The sequence below is a fragment of the Salvelinus namaycush genome, chromosome 40 (genome assembly GCF_016432855.1).
Source record: "Salvelinus namaycush isolate Seneca chromosome 40, SaNama_1.0, whole genome shotgun sequence".
NCBI lineage: Eukaryota > Metazoa > Chordata > Actinopteri > Salmoniformes > Salmonidae > Salvelinus > Salvelinus namaycush.
Window position 1 is genome coordinate 16,726,684 of NC_052346.1, and position 19,234 is coordinate 16,745,917.

The 19,234-nt window shown below is 43.5% G+C and overlaps 1 pseudogene; it reads right to left on the reverse strand.

Annotated features, from left to right (window-relative positions):
* Window positions 1-868: 868 nt before the first annotated feature.
* The window catches only part of LOC120033271, a 33,305-nt pseudogene continuing 14,939 nt past the window's right edge, over window positions 869-19,234 (reverse strand).

Sequence of the window (19,234 nt, forward strand, 5' to 3'; positions counted from 1 at the left end):
CTGAATGCATTCAACTGAAATGTGTCTTCCGCATTTAACTCAACCCCTCTGAATCAGAGAAGTGCGGAGGGCTGCCTTAATTGACATCCACATCTTCATCGCCCGGGGAACAGTGGGTTAACTGCCTTGCTCAGGTGTAGAATGACATAAAGCCCAAGGAGGTGTGGTATATGGCTAGTATACCATGACTAAGGGCTGTTCTTATGCACGGCTCAATGCGGAATGCCTGGATACAGCCCTTAGCCATGGTATATTGGCAATATACCACAAACCCCCGGGGTGATTTATTTCTGTTATAAACTGGTTACCAACATAATTAGAGCAGTAAAAATAAATGTTTTATCATACCCGTGTTATATACGGTCTGATATACCATGGCTTTCAGCCAATCAGCATGCAGTTCTTTGTCCTGCTCTGGATATCATTCAACATATCATACCCAGAGAACCAGGGATGTTGGAGCATATGGAGCACACTTTCCCTTTCTTACTTTCAAAATCTGAATATTTTGGTGACCTGGAATCATTATTTGATCCTGAGATAGCTAGAGATACAACTGTTGATATGAAAAATACATTTCCATCAAACTTCAAGGAGGAGACTCAAATAATGAAACATTTATGGTAATATTTACAGTAAAGATATTGGCTTACCTTTGGAACACTTCCAGCAGATGACACAGGCCACGACACATGGAAGAATAACCAATAGAACAGAAGTCAAGACACCAATCACAGCACCAGCTATTAGGGGGACAATAGAAACATGCAAATACAGTAACAGTTCGAGACGGTCAGTCGGACAAAAACATATTTTGTTGATGTCACCATATCTGCTTATACTATCTATTTTGTTAAGCTGCGGCCTTTCAGTCGTTGCTCTTGTAGGTCTGTGTCATCTCACTGACTGTGTTTCTGGCCTTACAGCTGTAGCTGTCTGACTCTGGGGATGTGGTGTTGTGGTGCTGTCCACTCTGCTCCTGGCTCCACATCTCCCCCTGGTGGTCAGGCCAAGACCAACAGTACACCACCAGCGGACCCTTGGCACTGCAGCGAATAGTTGGCACGGTATCGTTCAATTCACAGGTGACTTCAGGTTGTGATACTGTGTCTGTGGATGGAAATGGAGTATGTCACATAGCAGAGAACACGTGGTGGTGCACACACACTCTCTCACTTTCACTCTTTCTTTACAATCTGTTTGTGTTCTCTGTTTCTCTCTTTTAATCTCTATTAGGCTGCGTTTAAAAACAGGTTTTGTTGGAGTTACAGGAAGAAGTGATTGTGGGTTTAGGGACTGCCTCTGTAAATCCAGGAGAGAGACAAAGACAACGTAGGGAAACATGCTTGTGAAGCACACACACACACACACAGCAATACCGCAAGCAAAGGAACCAACATGCACACATACACACATACCGTACACACATACACACACGCTTACTGATAAGATAGTGTATATGTCTTGTCAAGCAGTTTGCTGTTGAACTCCATTGTCTGTTTTCGTCAAACTGGTGATTCTTAGCTCTCCAGTAGCCTGGTCCAGGGTTGTGCCGCTTCAAAGCCACCATAGGTGTACAGACCAAAATCCTTGTCCAAGTCTGCTGCCTTGTTCTTCCCATGCTTCCATAGGATGCATGTGATGGGGTCAGGTATAGTGGAGTCAAAACAAGAAACTCTCCCACTTTTCTGTGGAGCTGTTAATCTGGAAAACCAGACATCATACAGGTGAAAGTGAACTAGTGGCTTGTGTCCAGGTTAGAGGTTAACACTCTAAATGGGCCTACATAGCCATTGAACGTGATACATATTAACCACAATAACCATAATAACAGTTTACATCAAATCAAATGTATTTATATAGCCCTTCGTACATCAGCTGATATCTCAAAGTGCTGTACAGAAACCCAGCCTAAAACCCCAAACAGCAAGCAATGCAGGTGTAGAAGCACGGTAGTTTGGAAAAACTCCCTAGAAATGCCCAAATCTAGGAAGAAACCTAGAGAGGAACCAGGCTATGAGGGGTGGCCAGTCCTCTTCTGGCTGTGCCGGGTGGAGATTATAACAGAACATGGCCAAGATGTTCAAATGTTCATAAATGACCAGCATGGTCAAATAATAATAATCACAGTAGTTGTCGAGGGTGTGGCACCTCAGGAGTAAATGTCAGTTGGCTTTTCATAGCTGATCATTAAGAGTATCTTTACCGCTCCTGCGGTCTCTAGAGAGTTGAAAACAGCAGGTCTGGGACAGGTAGCACGTCCGGTGAACAGGTCAGGGTTCCATAGCCGCAGGCAGAACAGTTGAAACTGGAACAGCAGCACGGCCAGGTGGACTGGGGACAGCAAGGAGTCATCATGTCAGGTCGTCCTGAGGCATGGTCCTAGGGCTCAGGTCTTCCGAGAGAGAGAAAGAAAGAGAGAAAGAGAGAATTAGAGAGAGCATACTTAAATTCACACAGGACACCGGATAAGACAGGAGAAGTACTCCAGATATAACAGACTGACCCTAGCCCCCTGACACATAAACTAATGCAGCATAAATACTAGAGGCTGAGACAGGAGGGGTCAGGAGACACTGTGGCCCCATCCGATGATACCCTCGGACAGGGCCAAACAGGAAGGATATAACCCCACCCACTTTGCCAAGGCACAGCCCCCACACCACTAGAGGGATAACTTCAACCACCAACTTACCATCCTGAGACAAGGCCGAGTATACACAAAGATCTCCGTCACGGCACAACCCAAGGGGGGGGGGGGGGGGGGGGCGCCAACCCACTCAAGTGACGCACCCCTCCTGGAGACGGCATGAAAGAGCACCAGTAAGCCAGTGACTCAGCCCCTGTAATAGGGTTAGAGGCAGAGAATCCCAGTGGAGAGAGGGAAACCGGCCAGGCAGAGACAGCAAGGGCAGTTCGTTGCTCCAGAGCATTTCCGTTCACCTTCACACTCCTGGGCCAGACTACACTCAATCATAGGACCTACTGAAGAGATGAGTCTTCAATAAAGACTTAAAGGTTGAGACCGAGTCTGCGTCTCTCACATGGGTAGGCAGACCATTCCATAAAAATGGAGATCTATAGGAGAAAGCCCTGCCTCCAGCTGTTTGCTTAGAAACTCTAGGGACAATTAGGAGGCCTGCGTCTTGTGACCGTAGCGTACGTGTAGGTATGTACGGCAGGACCAACTCGGAAAGATAGGTAGGAGCATGCCCATGTAACGCTTTGTAGGTTAACAGTAAAACCTTGAAATCAGCCCTTGCCTTAACAGGAAGCCAGTGTAGGGAGGCTAGCACTGGAGTAATATGATCACATTTTTTGGTTCTAGTCAGGATTCTAGCAGCCGTATTTAGCACTAACTGAAGTTTATTATCCGGGTAGCCGGAAAGTAGAGCATTGCAGTAGTCTAACCTAGAAGTAACAAAAGCATGGATACATTTTTCTGCATCATTTTTTGACAGAAAATTTCTGATTTTTGCAATGTTACGTCGATGGAAAAAAGCTGTCCTTGAAACAGTCTTGATATGTTCGTCAAAAGAGAGATCAGGGTCCAGAGTAACGCCGAGGTCCTTCACAGTTTTATTTGAGACGACTTTACAACCATCAAGATGAATTGTTGTTATTCTTGGGACCTAGAACAAGCATCTCTGTTTTGTCCGAGTTTAAAAGTAGAAAGTTTGCAGCCATCCACTTCCTTATGTCTGAAACACAGGCTTCTAGCGAGGGCAATTTTGGGGTTTCACCATGTTTCATTGAAATGTACAGCTGTGTGTCATCCGCATAGCAGTGAAAGTTAACATTATGTTTTCGAATGACATCCCCAAGAGGTAAAATATATAGTGAAAACAATAGTGGTCCTCAAACGGAACCTTGAGGAACACCGAAATGTACAGTTGATTTGTCAGAGGACAAACCATTCACAGAGACAAACTGATATCTTTCCGACAGATAAGATCTAAACCAGGCCAGAACTTGTCCGCGTAGACCAATTTGGGTTTCCAATCTCTCCAAAAGAATGTGGTGATCGATGGTATCAAAGGCATCACTAAGGTCTAGTAGCACGAGGACAGATGCAGAGCCTCGGTCTGACACCATTAAAAGGTAATTTACCACCTTCACAAGTGCAGTCTCAGTGCTATGATGGGGTCTAAAACCAGACTGAAGCATTTCGTATACATTGTTTGTCTTCAGGAAGGCAGTGAGCTGCTGCGCAACAGCTTTTTCTAAAATCTTTGAGAGGAATGGAAGATTCGATATAGGCCGATAGTTTTTTATATTTTCTGGGTCAAGGTTTGGCTTTTTCAAGAGAGGCTTTATTACTGCCACTTTTAGTATGCAGCTTGAAGGTTTAGAGGCCATGATTATTTTCATCATTGTGTCAAGAGATATAGTACTAAAACACTTAAGAGTCTCTCTTGATCCTAAGTCCTGGCAGAGTTGTGCAGACTCAGGACAGCTGAGCTTTGGAGGAATACGCAGATTTAAAGAGGAGTCCGTAATTTGCTTTCTAATGATCATGATCTTTTCCTCAAAGAAGTTCATGAATTTATTACTGCTGAAGTGAAAGCCATCCTCACTTGGGGAATGTTGCTTTTTAGTTAGCTTTGCGACAGTATCAAAAATACATTTTGGATTGTTCTTATTTTCCTCAATTAAGTTGGAAAAATAGGATGATCGAGCAGCAGTGAGGGCTCTTCGATACTGCACGGTACTGTTTTTCCAAGCTAGTCGGAAGACTTCCAGTTTGGTGTGGCGCCATTTCCGTTCCAATTTTCTGGAAGCTTGCTTCAGAGCTCGGGTATTTTCTGTATACCAGGGAGCTAGTTTCTTATGACAAATGTTTTTAGTTTTTAGGGGTGCAACTGCATCTAGGGTATTGCGCAAGGTTAAATTGAGTTCCTCAGTTAGGTGGTTAACTGATTTTTGTCCTCTGACGTCCTTGGGTAGGCAGAAGGAGTCTGGAAGGGCATCAAGGAATCTTTCTGTTGTCTGAGAATTTATAGCACGACTTTTGATGCTTCTTGGTTGGGGTCTGAGCAGATTATTTGTTGCGATTGCAAACGTAATAAAATGGTGGTCCGATAGTCCAGGATTATGAGGAAAAACATTAAGATCTACAACATTTATTCCATGGGACAAAACTAGGTCCAGAGTATGACTGTGGCAGTGAGTAGGTGTTGGACAAACCCCACTGAGTCGATGATGCCTTTTGGAGTGGGTCTGTGGACTTTTCCATGTGAATATTAAAATCACCCAAAATTTGAATATTATCTGCTATGACTACAAGGTCCGATAGGAATTCAGGGAACTCAGTGAGGAACGCTGTATATGGCCCAGGAGGCCTGTAAACAGTAGCTATAAAAAGGGATTGAGTAGGCTGCATAGATTTCATGACTAGAAGCTCAAAAGACGAAAACGTCATTTTTTTTTGTAAATTGAAATTTGCTATCGTAAATGTTAGCAACACCTCCGCCTTTGCGGGATGCACGGGGGATATGGTCACTAGTATAACCAGGAGGTGAGGCCTCATTTAACACAGTAAATTCATCAGGCTTAAGCCATGTTTCAGTCAGGCCAATCACATCAAGATTATGATCAGTGATTAGTTCATTGACTATAACTGCCTTTGAAGTGAGGGATCTAACATTAAGTAGCCCTATTTTGAGATGTGAGGAATCACGATCTCTTTCAAGAATGGCAGGAATAGAGGAGGTCTTTATCCTAGTGAGATTGCTAAGGTGAACACCGCCATGTTTAGTTTTGCCCAACCTAGGTCGAGGCACAGACACAGTCTCAATGGGGATAGCTGAGCTGATTACACTGACTATGCTAGTGGCAGACTCCACTAAGCTGTCAGGCTGGCTAACAGGCTGCAGCCTGGCCTGCACCCTATTTCATTGTGGAGCTAGAGGAGTTAGAGCCCTGTCTATGTTGGTAGATAAGATGAGAGCACCCCTCCAGCTAGGATGGAGTCCGTCACTCCTCAGCAGGCCAGGCTTGGTCCTGTTTGTGGGTGAGTCCCAGAAAGAGGGCCAATTATCTACAAATTCTATCTTTTGGGAGGGGCAGAAAACAGTTTTCAGCCAGCGATTGAGTTGTGAGACTCTGCTGTAGAGCTCATCACTCCCCCTAACTGGGAGGGGGCCAGAGACAATTACTCGATGCCGACACATCTTTTTAGCTGATTTACACGCTGAAGCTATGTTGCGCTGGTGACCTCTGACTGTTTCATCCTAACATCGTTGGTGCCGACGTGGATAACAATATCTCTATACTCTCTACACTCGCCAGTTTTAGCTTTAGCCAGCACCATCTTCAGATTAGCCTTAACGTCGGTAGCCCTGCCCCCTGGTAAACAGTGTATGATCGCTGGATGATTCGTTTTAAGTCTAATACTGCAGGTAATGGAGTCGCCAATGACTAGGGTTTTCAATTTGTCAGAGCTAATGGTGGGAAGCTTCGACCCCTCAGACCCAGTAACGGGAGGAGTAGAGACAAGAGAAGGCTCGGCCTCAGACTCTGACTCGCTGCTTAATGGGGAAAACCAGTTGAAGTTTCTTTCGGCTGAATGAGCGACACCGGTTGAGCATTCCTACAGCATTTCCCTCCAGAAGCCATGAGAAAATTGTCCAGCCGCGGGGACTGTGCGAGGGGATTTATACTACTATCTGTACTTACTGGTGGCACAGACGCTGTTTCATCCTTTCCTACACTGAAATTACCCTTGCCTAACGATTGCGTCTGAAGCTGGGCTTGCAGCACAGCTATCCTCGCCGTAAGGCGATCGTTCTCCTGTATATTATGAGTACAGCGACTGCAATTAGAAGGCACCATGTTAATGTTACTACTTAGCTCCGGCTGTTGAAGGTGCTGACGATCCATGTCCAGATAAAGCGTCCGGAGTGAAAAAGTTGAATGAAAAAAAAAAAGTTGAGGGAAAAACTAAAAATATAAACGGTAATTAAAAAGTAAAAACCGTAAAGTTGTCAGGTAGCAAAGTAAGGTTGGCGACAAAACGCACAGCAACACGTCTGCAAGTTGCAAGTTCAAGAGGAAGTGACGAACATGTACTTTTAAACGTGTCATGTAATCCCTATGTGGGAATTATGTTATGTGTGGTTTATGTACAGCCCTTAAAAGAACTGATGTCAAAATAAAGGGGATAAGTGAGGGTTACCACATACAGTTTAAGTTGTTAAAATCTCTCTGCTTGCCAATACAATAGTCCTATAATATGTCATCATTGGGAGGCAGAAGTGGAAACCCCAAGGGTTGAGGAGTAACTGATTACAACCTACCCAACCCTGGAAACCCCCTATTTCTTATGCTAAATCGTAATTGTGCTAGTTTGTTTGCATCTACAGACAACAAAACAGTTGTGTTGTATGTTGACTCACTGTGGCTATGTCTTTAGCCTGCCTACCTAGCAGACATGACATGATGTAAAAGACAAACTTCAACTTGCCTGTTGAGCCACTAGATTGAAAACAATATGTTGGATTTAAAATCAAATCAAATTTTAATATCTAACAATTTCACAACATATACCAATACACACAAATCTAAGTAAAGGAACGTAATTAGAATATATAAATATATGGATGAGTAATGTCAGAGCGGCATAGACCAAAATACAGTAGAATAGTATAGAATAGAGTATATACATATGAGATGAGTAATGCAAGATATGTAAACATTATTAAAGTGACTAGTGTTCCATTTATTAAAGTGGCCAGTGGTTACAAGTCTATGAATATAGGCATCAGCCTCTATGTTCTAGTGATGGCTATTTAGCAGTCTGATGGCCTTGAGATGGAAAAACAGCTTCTATCTCCCAGTCCCAGCTTTGATCCACCTGTACTGACCTCGCCTTCTGGACGATAGAGGGGTGAACAGGCAGTGGCTTAGGTGGTTGATGTCCTTGATGATCTTTTTGGCCGTCCTGTGACGTCGGGTGCTGTACTTGTCCTGGAGGGCAGTTAGTTTGACCCCGGTGATTCGTTGGGCATACCACACCATCGTCTGCTGAGCCCTGCGGTGGCGGGTGGTGCAGTTGCCGTACCGAGTGGTGATAAGCTATATGCTCTCAATTGTGCATCTGTAAAAGTTTGTGAGGGTTTTAGGTGCCAAGCCAAATTTCTTCAGCCTCCTGAGGTTGAAGAGGTGCTGATGCGCCTTCTTCACCACACTGTCAGTGTGGGTAGACAATTTCAGTTTGTCAGTGATGTGTACGCAGAGGAACATAAAGCTTTCCAGCTTCTCCATTGCGGTCCCGTCGATGTGGATGGGGGTGTGCTCCCTCTGCCATTTCCTGAAGTCCACGATCATCTCCTATGTTTTGTTGATGTTGAGTGAGATGTTATTTTCCTGGCTTCTTCCACACTTCCACATTTTCCACACTTCCACACTTCCAGAGCCCTCACTTCCAGAGCCCTCTGTAGGCAGACTGGTCATTGTTGGTAATCAAGCCCACTACTTTTGTGTCGTCTGCAAACTTGATGATTGATTTGGAGCCGTGCTTGGCCACGCAGTCATGGGTGAACAGGGAGTACAGGAGGGGGCTTAGCATGCACCCTTGTGGGGCCCCATGTTGAGGATCAGTGAAGTGGAGGTGTTATTTCCAATCTTCACCACCTGGGGGCAGCCTGTCAGGAAGTCCAGGACCCAGTTGCACAGAGCAAGCTTAATGTTGAGCTTGGAAGGTGTTGAATGCTGAGCTATAAATGAACAGCATTCTTACATATGTATTCCTCTTGTCCAGATGGGATAGAGCAGTGTGCAGTGTGATGACGATTGCATCGTCTGTGGATCTATTGGGGCGGTAAGCAAATTGAAGTGGGTCTAGGGTGACAGGTAAAGTGGAGGTGATATGATCCTGGACTAGTCTCTCAAAGCACTTCATGATGACAGAAGTAAGTGCTACGGGTCGATAGTCATTTAGTTCAGTTACCTTCGCTTTCTTGGGTACAGGAACAATGTTGGCCATCTTTAAGCATGTAGGCACAGCAGACTGGGATAGGGAGAGATTGAATATGTCCGTAACACACCAGCCACCTGGTATGTGCATGCTCTGAGGAGGCGGCTAGGGACGCTGTCTGGGTCGGCCGCCTTGCGAGGGTTAACACTCTTAATGTCTTACTCACGTTGGCCACAGAGAAGGAGAGCCCACAGTCCTTGGTAGCGGGCTGCGTCGTTGGCACTGTGTTATCTTCAAAGCGGGCGAAGAAGGCGTTTAGCTTATCCAGAAGCAAGACGTTGGTGTCCACGACATGGCTGGTTTTCTTCTTATAGTCTGTGATTGTCTGTAGACCCTGCCACATACGTCTCTTGTCTGAGCCATTGAATTGTGACTCCACTTTGTCTCTATACTGACGTTTTGCCTGTTTGATTGCCTTGCAGAGGGAATAGCTACATTGTTTGTGTTCTGCCATATTCCCAGTCATGGTTAAATGCGGTAGTTCGCGCTTTCAGTTTTGCACGAATGCTGCCATCTAGCCACAGTTTCTGGTTAGGGTTGGTTTTAATAGTCACAGTGGGTACAACATCTCCTATACACTTCCTGATAAACTCAGTCACCGTATCAGTGTATACGTCTATATTATTTTCTGACTTTACCGGAAAATATCCCAGTCCGCGTGATCAGAACAATCTTGAAGCGTGTTCCGATTGGTCAGACCAGCGTTGAATAGTCCTCAGCATAGGTATTTCCTTTTTGAGTTCTGCCTATAGGAAGGGTGGAGCAAAATGGAGTCGTGGTCAGATTTGCCAAAAGGAGGGTGGGGGAGGGTCTTGAAGGCCTCCCGGAAGTTGGAGTAACAGTGGTTGAGGGTCTTAGCAGCGTGAGTACTACAGTCAATGTGTTGATAGAATTTATCCATCCTTTTCCTCACATTTGTTTAGTTAAAATCCCCAACTACAATAAATGCAGCCTCAGGATATGTGGTTTCCAGTTTGCATAAAGTCCAGTGAAGTTCTTTGAGGGCCGTCGTGGTATCGGCTTGAGGGGAGATATACACGGCCATGACTAACCGAAGAAAATTCTCTTGGGAGAGAAATGGTCGGATTTGATGGTGAGGTATTGTAGGTCGGGTGAAGAAAATGACTTGAGTTCCTGTGTGTTATCAAAATTACACCATGATTCGTTGATCATGAAACATACACACCTTCCATTCTTCTTGCCGGAGAAACATTTATTCCTGTCTGCGTGATGTACTGAGAACCCGTCTGGCTGGACCAACTTAGACAGTGTATCCCGAGAGAGCCATGTTTCTGTGAAACAGTGTAACGGTATTCCTCCTCCTCTACAACCGAAGAGGAGGAGTAGTGATTGAACCAAGGCGCAGCGGGTTGTGATGACATAATTTTAATAAAACAAGACGGGAAAAACACGAAACGAAACCACTTGAAATAATTAACAAAATAACAAAACAAATGTTGACAAACCTGAACTATACGAACTTACGTATAACACTAAGAACGCACGAACAGGGAAAATAGACTACACAAAAGGAACGATGTACAAACAAACCGAACAGTCCCGTATGGTGCGACAAACACTGACACAGGAGACAACCACCCACAACGAACACTGTGAAACAACCTACCTAAATATGACTCTCAATTAGAGGAAACGCCAAACACCTGCCTCTAATTGAGAGCCATACCAGGCAACCCTTAAACCAACATAGAAACAGAAAACATAGAATGCCCACCCAAACTCACGTCCTGACCAACTAACACATACAAAACTAACAAAACAGGTCAGGAACGTGACAAACAGAGTATGTTACAATCCCTGATGTCTCTCTGGAAAGATACTCTCGCCTGAGCTCATCAACTTTATTATCCAGAGACTGAACATCAGCGAGTAATATACTCGGAAGTGGAGGGTGGTGTGCGCGCCTCCTAAGTCGGACTAGAAGACCACTCAGATTACCTCTCCTTCGCCGTCGTTGTTTTGGGTCGGCTTCTGGAATCAGTTCAATTGCCCTGGGAGTGCGACCAAAGTCCTATTCCTGGTCGTGATGCTGGTAGTGCTCGTGAGTTACCGCCGCTCTAATTTCCAATAGTTCTTCCCGCCTGTATGTAATAACACAAAAACAAATCTGGGCTAACAATCTATGAAATAATACATTAAAAAATGAAATACTGCAAAGTTTCCTAAGAGCTGGAAGTGAAGCAGCCCTCTTTGTCGGCACCATCTCTCCCTTTCCTCCGCTGTTTGGATGTTAAATGACGAGACAGTCATTGATGCGAGTAACCAGTCTTGTTCAGCACATTGCAATACATGCACGTTAAATAAAGGTTAGATAAATAAATACATCTGGGGTATATCAAGCACACTGGAAAAAAAACACTGTTGCAGTAATTAACATTTACCAACAGATGGCATCAACGTGCCATCTTACATCCATAACATCCGTTGACACTGACCAAAATGGACACCATCTTCCAGTTGATGGCGAAACTCGAGTTGCACGGTATTATTTCTGCACAAATTCATGTTGTTACTCCTATATGACCAGAGAAAGTGAACCACACCTTGGTTATCTGTAAAGGTTTCTCCGCACATATATGGCCTTGTAGGCCTCCCTGCGCTTTGGAGACACTGAAAACCAGTTATAAGTCTCTCGTACCAAGTACTCCACACTACGGGGGATGGTGTCATTGGAAGAATGACTTACAGCAAGCTAGAGAGTGGCACACACAGTGAATAAGAACAAGATATTTAAGGCCACACTCCTCCTTCAGCACTTTCTGGACCCCATTGTTAATCCCCGTCATAACAGAGGCATTGTCCCCAGGTGTTTCTCTTTTTTAAGACAACACTTCTCGAGGAAAGCCACAACAGCACGGGCTATAGATTTGGCATCTCCTCCCTCCAACTCAACAAGCCCCAGAAATGTTGATACAATTGTCTGCTTGGTGTCACTAAAGTACCTTATTACAACCCCCAGGTACTTAGAAACACTTACATCCGTGGACTCATCGAGGAGGAGGCTGAAACGCTGGTCACCCACATCTGTGACCAATTTTTTCAGAAAGTATGGTGCTAGAACACCATTAATCATTTTTGTGCACTTTGAAGTGGGCAGCAGCAGTTGAGTCTGAATAAGCAGCTCTACATGCTTCTCCAATGTGATCACATGCCAGCATGGAACAGTGTTCAGCGATAGCTAATGCCATGGTGGCCTCAGCCTTTTTTGCAGAGTGAATTTTTTTAACCATAAATGGCAGCTTGTTTTGGGTGGAACTGTTATAAGGCTTTGCCCTTTGAGTATGTTTTTGAGTTGTCATGTGTTTTTTTACATCACTAAGTTTGGCGTAGAAATCAGCCTTACAATACAGGCAGTATGCCCGTGTATCATCTCCAATAAACGGCTTCAACAAGCCTTTGAATTCAGGGTTTGATTCCCACTCCTTTCTGTATTTTTGAGTGTACAGTTTAGACTGAGACATGATGAGCTAGCGAGCTAGATGTTTAGCTTATGTCACAGAGAGGGACACACACAGTGGACAAGGTGAGTAGGTGACGGGCTGTGTGAGTCAATTGCAGTGATTTATTTTTGTGTCATGATTTATTTTAGACAAAGAACATTTTACATTTACATCCCGCCCTGAATGTAAGCCAGCGGCGGATTCCCGCATGTGCGATTCATTTGCAGTCTGGACACGGAGGGGTGAACATCTCCTGCTCTGACTGCAGCTGGGAGGGACTGCTGCGTGAGGACTGGGCCGCCTGTGAGTGCTTTGGGAAGGGGGTGGGGCCCACGGCAGCACCCGCTGCTCGTTGAGAAGAGTAAGAACGATACCTGCTTTCACGTCAGTCTCCAAAGTCTCCAATAACACCAGAAAAAGTCGCTAGATTTGTCGCTAGTCGATTTTTTGAAAATGTGTCGCTAGAGGGGTCTGAATACTCGCTAAATATAGCGACAAAGTTGCTAAGTTGGCAACACTGCCTGCCAGTGACACACTGGCGTCAGTCATTACCATGGAAATTTTAAATGGCGCAGACCATAGCTCAAATAAACCTTGTCGGCAAACAAAATACTAAATATAGAAATGTTTTTGTGTTAAATGCACATGTGTAGTATTAGTGGATTGAAAAAATCTCTGCTTAGATTTACTTCCTAAAATGTTTCCATTCCCCTTTAAGAATGAAAAGAATGCTAAGTGGCAGAATTCCAATCGAATTGCACTGTTTCTTACCATCAAGTGTGTTAGGATTTGTGTTTATTGCACTATAACTGTTGATAATTGGATATGGAGAAGGGCGAGCCGGTCAAGGATCGATTCAGACAAGGTGATAAATTGTATGACAAGCGACAGTTTAATTATGAGTAAAGATATCTGGTACAAGCGTATACGGTCTCGTTCCTTCGGCTCATAGAGAACCTCCAGAAAAAGCCCAGATAACAGAAATGCATAGACATTTTATACAACACAGAAAGTAGGTTGAGTCTGGTAGATCTGGTTTTCTGGTTGGTCCTGATCAGGTTGTTGTCTTCTCAGATTGGTCCTGATGAGCTGGACGTCATCCTTCTGAGTCTTGCAACAAAAGTTCTTTGTTATCAAATGTTCAGCTAAACAGGAGATTTTGTGTGTGCGTAGTCAGCCCTCCGTCCTTGGGTATGTGTGTGTGTCTGCACCCTTTTCTTATCAGTGTTTATGAATGTTCTGTGTCAGCCATCTGTCTCTGGGTGTGTGAGAAACCCTGCTTAGAAAGAAGTTAGTTATAACAATGTAATAGCAATATGCTTGTGTTATTTTAAATGGTATTTATTACAAATCCCCCTCTTCACGTCTCATAAGAGACGTGACAAAAGCTAGGACAAAAGCTATAAATGGCAAAATTAGAGTAAACTTTATCAGAAGATAAAGTTTTGATTCCCTCTCTTCACGTCTCCTAAGAGACGTGACATAAACATGGGATCAAGCAGGAGTAATATATGCAGAAACTTTCTTGAAGAGAAAGTTTCATATGCCCTCTCTTCACGTCTCACAAGAGACGTGACATAAACATGGGATCAAGCAGGAGTAATATATGCAGAAACTTTCTTGAAGAGAAAGTTTCATATGCCCTCTCTTCACGTCTCACAAGAGACGTGACATAAACATGGGATCAAGCAGGAGTAATATATGCAGAAACTTTCTTGAAGAGAAAGTTTCATATGCCCTCTCTTCACGTCTCACAAGAGACGTGACATAAACTAGGTAAGAGTAAGAAAAGCAAAAGTAAACAACCAGGGAAACTTTCTCAGAGAGAAAGTTTTAATTCCCTCTCTTCACGTCTCAAAAGAGACGTGACAAAAGCTAAGACAAGCAGAGACAGGGAACTTTTTCAGAAGGAAAAAGTTTTGATTCCCTCTCTTCACGTCTCAAAAGAGACGTGACATAAAAAGCTAGATCATGTTAAACCCTCAGGTCCATCCCTCTATACACTCTGTACCAGGTGGGCTCGTCGCCACCCGGGAACTTAAAACCTTCACAACAGGGAGGACAAACATCACTTTTTATTCATTCGACAACATCAACTACAGCGAACCAAGGGTCCCCCTCTGTCAGCCCACTCTCCTGCGGAAGCTTGATTTCGTATCAGCCTCTCCAACTGGAGCATCAAGCAGCGGCATCATACCATAGGCCCTTTCCACATCTGTAACAGACTTCTTCAAACAAGGTATGATACAGGCATTACGGAACATGAGCATATTAAAAACAACAACTTAGGGTCAGAAATCCAGTAATCATCACTGTAGTGTACTTACCAAACCAACCACCCAGCCAAGGGAACAGTCCACTCTCCTCCACACCTGCAAGACCCCCCATCTCCACCGATAACCTTGCCAACCCACTCAGAGCTTTTGAAATGCTCCCATCCGGACTAGTATTGTTAGGGACAAACGTCTAACACTGTTCTCCAAACATTGTACAAACACCCCCCTGGTTGGCCAGAATCATGTCTAGTGCTAGTCTATTTTGTCTACTGGTTTAGAGGTAGCATCCAATTGTTCAGCCATTCCCGTAAGTGCTGTGTGGGTGTATTTAACAAATCATTATTAATTATAGTAGATATAATTGATCCAGGCATTATGCTTAGCATCAACAATAGCTGGGCCAATGATGGGCATCAGATGCCACAGGCCATCATTCCTGTTTAATGTCTGGAATTCGTGGGGGACCCCTATTGGGACCCCCAACAGGTTGGTGTGGATGTTATCTGTACTCTCGGACCAAGGAGCGTCACGTTTCTGCCGTCTCCTGGGTTGGTCCCAAGCCTCTGTCATGTGCAGCTCCCAAAAGTTGGTTAGCTGTAACCTCAATAATAGGCAATGGTGTTTATCAGACTGGCCAAAACACATGTTCCCTGATAATCTCCTTTCAAAATGTGGTCAACCGCCTGGCAGGTCCACACATCCACCATACATCAGCAACACCTCCATTTAATAGTGACATTAGCAATGCAGGCAGCAGCAGGGAACCTCCCATAGTCCATACCTCTACCTATACCAGTGTTACAGCTGTAATATCCCCATATGCCTTAACCCCCAATGGTGTCCTCTGGGGACGGACTTCTGGGAACACAAGACTCAGAGTTTTACACAGGGTTGAATTTGGCTTAAACTTTCCAATATGCACATCCAACCTTCCCCCTTACTTAGGGCAAATGGGTGAGCAGCCAGAATAGGTCTGGCATGTCCACATACGACACAGTCCTTTTTATTAAGTGTTTTGTAGGTCAACCACATATTCTCCCTTCCCTCATAACCAGTTTCAGTCCCCAATTGGTCACTATCTGAGATGTCTTTTACATTTATTACCTATACCAGATTGTAGAGTTCAGGTGATGGCGTGGGACTTGGTCTTGAAGTGGTGGAGGAGGCCGGCTGAACCTGGTCTGTTGGAACTGGTGGTGGTTCTGGCAGTACTGCGATGGTAACATCCCCATCGTATCCTAAACAGACAGCTCAGGACCACAAACAGTCCTGTAAAGCCCCCTCCTCTCCCAGAGAACACATCATCAGCCAGAGATCAAGCAACACTTTCACTTCTATGAACAAACACAGTGAGGAAAGGTCGGGGGCAGGGAATTCTTCATTAAGGAGTTGATCCCCGAACTCTATTAGTAACGGTTCTTCTCCTTAACTCTGTGATCATTCGACAGTGTCAGTGTGTCTCACCCTCCAAGTGCGATATGCCCCCAGGTCGGGTGAATCACCTTCTCCTTTAATTCACCTGTAATGCATAAAATCTTGGACATACAGGTTTGGTTAATAAACAGTTTGTCATTTGTTCTATCTGATTATATATTTAACTTCTATGCCTATTTTTTAGCTAGAATTTTTAATTTTAAATTAGTTTATTATCCAATAGGCCCCATCCTATCCTAGACCACAATGTACCCCTCCCCCGTTTGATACCTGGCTCTGCCCAGGTATCAACCTTACCTATTCTAAATAATGACTTAGTAAAATATTCTTATGTTCTACATTATTATGTAAGACCGCCCCTTTCATTTTCCACATGTCCAATTCTCCCTTTTGTCTCCATTCAGTAACTGTTATCTACCCATTCTGTTATCTCTGTCCTGGCGCCCCTTCCAAAACTCCCTTCTCTGCTCTCAAACCTTCAAGGTCTCAGCAGTGCGGGGAGGGCCACTCTGTCTGCCCTTTCCCTTATCTGTCTGTAGCTTGGTCCCAAACATTAACTAAGTGTCTCACTGTTTTGACTTTATCTAAAATCATGGATTTAAAATTAACAACATGTCTTATAGTGTCAATCTCTAAAGTCCTTACATAACCTTAATAAACCTATCTCTATCTTCTAATGGCCAAAACAAATGCTAACCATATAAATTCCTTTCTTTACTAATAAGCTCTCTATCACTTTTATTTCCATGCCCTATAGGCTTAAAATATCTCCTGTTCAAACCAATTCAATAACAGCCCATTCAAAACCGTCATAGCCAATGTTTAAAAACAGAATCCTGACTCCTCTGTGGTTAAAACTACCTTGTCTCTCGGAACACGGAAAACCCCTTAACCCAAAACGTTTACCACAAAAACAAAACCTAATAATTATGATAATACCCTTAAATCATTCGTTTTAAATTTCCCCGATGTTTCATGTACTAACCATACAACTGTGATAAACGTACACTGTCCCTTTAAAAACTCTCATGCCAGCCATACCAGGTTGCGAGTCGTTCTTTGTTCCCCATAATGAAAACAGATCACGTTTAGAATACGTTTACTTATTGTTCGAATTCTCTGGTGTTACCTAAACCAAAAACCAATAACTTTCAGCAACTTTTGAAAAGTATCTCAAAGCTATAATGTACACATTTTCCCTCTAAATGACACAACCAATTTTCTCTAGCATAATTTAATACGGCCACACCCGGTGGGGAAAGTACAAATTTTATCCCGTTCCTTTTATAATACTCAATGCTAAATTCAAAGTTGTGGTTAAATATATGGATTTGCCAATCATTATCAAATGTTAAATATACAGGTTTAGTAGTTTTATCAAATAGATTAGTATAGTTCAAATAAAGATATGCGTTTACTAGCGCTCAACCTGTGTTCAGAACGCAGCAACTAGCCAATATAATACCAAAAATGACTGTCTTATTCATGCCTCTAGGCAAAACATCTAGTTACTCCAACTAAGTTTAAATTTAAGCTTGGGAGTATTTGGGGTCGTCATATTGTCATGTATTTTATATTTTAACTTTTATCTCTATATTTTAAATCATCTGATTAAATTTCATCACTATATTTAGACTATCTGAATATACTTAGCCCGTCACTGGTAAATACCCGTGATGAATTCTTGGAGACACGTACTCTGTCTTATCTCAGAGTTCCTCCCTCGTACACTCGGAATTTAATTTTTCTATGTATCGTTTGTTTATCAGGCGTTGTGGAACGTGCAAAATTTCTCAGTCCTAATAATATTCTTTCTCAGTTTAAACCAACACCAATAATTTTTTACATGTATACATTAAACATTTAAATTTTTCCCACTATGAACATTACCCTTTAGACGTTGAACACTTAGACTTTAGACATTGGAAACATTACACTTAAACATTGAACATTTTTCAACCTGGCGCCTACAAACACAAATAGACTATTCTTCACCGGACAATCGCCCGGACTATTGAATAAGTCTAGCCTACTCCTCACCGGACACAAGCCGGACCATACTAATAGGTCTTGACAAACTTTACCCCACTCGTCACCGGTCACAGCCGGACTATATGAATTGGGATGGAACAAGCCTATCCTTCACCGGCTGAATAGCCGGACTATTGAATAGTGCCTATCCCAATTTTAAGCCTACCCTTCACCGACTGAATAGCCGGACTATTGAATAGTGCTTACTATATTCCTCACCGGTCACAAGCCGGACTATATGAATAGATCTTTTTATCACATTAAGCCTATTCCTCACCGGTCACAAGCCGGACTATATGATAGCGCTTTTAACACAAATTAAGCCTATTCCTCACCGGTCACAAGCCGGACTATATAATAGCGCTTAAGACTTACAAATTATTCCCACATATGTTCACTTCACTGTCGTTCACATGTCATCTATGCACATAAATTTAAACAAGAATTCTTACCCAGACTCGGTACCACTGATCGAAATTTGGAAGAACTATACGACAATATGCAAAGTTTGATTTAACAGGTCTTGCTTACCTTGTTTATGGTCGACCAGAAGATCAGTTTCCCGAGTTGAGCAGAACTGTCGTCCTCCCCCCCAAAAGATTTCACCTGTCCTCCGTGAACCGTCCTTTCACCAACTCGCCCTCTCCCACCCAAATCAACCACTCTGGACCGGGTCTCTAGACAACCACCCTCTGCTACCATGTTTCTGTTGATAATTGGATATGGAGAAGGGCGAGCCGGTCAAGGATCGATTCAGACAAGGTGATAAATTGTATGACAAGCGACAGTTTAATTATGAGTAAAGATATCTGGTACAAGCGTATACGGTCTCGTTCCTTCGGCTCATAGAGAACCTCCAGAAAAAGCCCAGATAACAGAAATGCATAGACATTTTATACAACACAGAAAGTAGGTTGAGTCTGGTAGATCTGGTTTTCTGGTTGGTCCTGATCAGGTTGTTGTCTTCTCAGATTGGTCCTGATGAGCTGGACGTCATCCTTCTGAGTCTTGCAACAAAAGTTCTTTGTTATCAAATGTTCAGCTAAACAGGAGAT